This window comes from Lepidothrix coronata, unplaced genomic scaffold, assembly GCF_001604755.1.
Source record: "Lepidothrix coronata isolate B3197 unplaced genomic scaffold, Lepidothrix_coronata-1.0 Scaffold3174, whole genome shotgun sequence".
Classification (NCBI taxonomy): domain Eukaryota; kingdom Metazoa; phylum Chordata; class Aves; order Passeriformes; family Pipridae; genus Lepidothrix; species Lepidothrix coronata.
In genome coordinates this window covers 1-1,744 of record NW_016693354.1, presented here as the reverse complement: position 1 = coordinate 1,744, position 1,744 = coordinate 1, and the positions used below count along the sequence as shown (strand labels likewise).

Genomic DNA, 1,744 nt, shown 5'->3' with positions numbered 1-1,744 from the left:
GACTGTGACTCTGTGGTTCTCTGATTCTGTGATTCTGTGACTGTGATTCTATGATTCTGTGGTTCTGTGGTTCTGTGATTTGGTGACTCTGTGATCCCGTGACTCTGTGTTTCTGTGACTGTGGTTCTGTCACTCTGGGATCCTGCAGAGCTCTGTCCCCAGGCACTCTCGTTTGGGGGTTGTTATTTAGCACAAACCTGTGAGCTGTGAGGATTGTGGCTCATCCAGACCCTCGTTCTCTCTTGTGTCACCAGGCAGGTTTGATCCCAGTCCCTTGCCCTGGAGAGCCGGGGCTGTTGTGCAGCTCCTCATGTCTCTCTCCGGGTGTTGATTTTCCTCCGGCTCTGTGTTTCCAGCAGGGATTCCAATCCTGCCGATGGCACAGCACAGAAGGGACAGGGACAGGCAGGTCCCCTCCAGCCTCCCCAGCCAGCTGGCTGTGCCCTGTGGGGACCAGAGTGATTATCTGTGCTGTCCCAGGTGAGATCAAGCCGTGTTTTGGAAAAGGAATGTGCTCCAGGAGGGAAACCCAGGGGAGAGGGGAATTAGTCACTTGACTGAGTCATGGAGCAGCAACAGGCTGAGTCTGCTCTGCTCGGCTTTGTGTCCATGGGAAGGGGGAAAAACGCTTGGAAAAGGGGAAAGAGGAAGGAAGGGAGGGAAGGAAAGAAAGGGAAGGAAGGGAAAGAAGAAAGGAAGGGAAGGAAGGAGGGAGGAAGGAAGGAAAGGAAGGAAAGAAGGAAAGGAAGGAAAAGAGAAGGGAAGAAGGGAGGATATTTTCCTGGGCCAGCAGCCATGCCAAGGTGGAGGAGCACTGGGATACAGCTCCCCTGGGATGCTCTGCACATGGAGTCCTGCACAGCTCTCCAGGTCCGTGCTCAGTGTAAGGACTGCCTGTTAATGAAGTGGATGGAAGTGCATAAAGCTCATTTTCTCTTTTGCAGGAGTTCTTTTTTAAGGAGAGGTTTATCCAGTGTCGCTGCTGTGAGTGGCCATGGCTGGCAGTGGAATTATTTATGTCTTCTATTGGGCTTTGATAGTGTTTCGTGTCTCTGAATATAAAACTGCAGCATCACCGTGCAGAGTCTGGTGTGGACAGGAGCAGCTGTGCCTCTCACTTCTGCTCAGCTCCTTCTGCTGATTTTCCAGCTCCATATTTTAATTACAGTGTGGGTTTCCTTGGGACTTGGGAGTTTGAGGTATGAAACAGTAAAATGAGAAAATCTGGTGCAATATTAATATTGTTAGAGCCAGAGAATCCTGGAATGGTTTGGTTGGAAGGGACATTAAAGCCTATCTCGTTCCACCCCCTGCCATGGGCAGGGACACCTTCCACTAGCCCAGGTTGCTCCAACCTGGCCTTGGACACTTCCAGGGATGGGGCAGTCACAGCTTCTCTGGGCAACCTGTGCCAGGGCCTCCCCACCCCCCCAGTAAATTCTGCAGAGTATTATTTTATTCCAAGGCTCCCATTTGCTCCAGGCAGTTCCTGTCCAGTGGAGTTGCTGATGGAGGGTGGGGGGTACCTGTCCCAGGCCATGTCTTCAGCCCTGCTGAGGTTTAAGGAATCCCCCAAGGCAGAGGTGTGTAGTTCTCATTCCCCGAGGTCTGTCCCAACCTCACTGGAAGTTTCCAGATGTCAGGATTGCTGAGTGAAGCCCCTGCCCAGTGCAGCTGGGAGGGCTCTGTTCTCCTGAGCTCCCTTTGGGAATGTTTCCCCTGGGGCAGCGAGGTCCTGGGAGCC

General features: G+C 52.8%; 1 long non-coding RNA gene across 1 annotated transcript; it reads left to right on the top strand.

The window, feature by feature from the left end:
• Window positions 1-68: 68 nt before the first annotated feature.
• LOC108491945 lies at window positions 69-1,068 on the top strand. The gene is made up of 3 exons (XR_001872975.1): window positions 69-258; window positions 357-480; window positions 945-1,068. It is a non-coding gene; the product is annotated as an uncharacterized LOC108491945 (long non-coding RNA).
• Window positions 1,069-1,744: the final 676 nt, after the last annotated feature.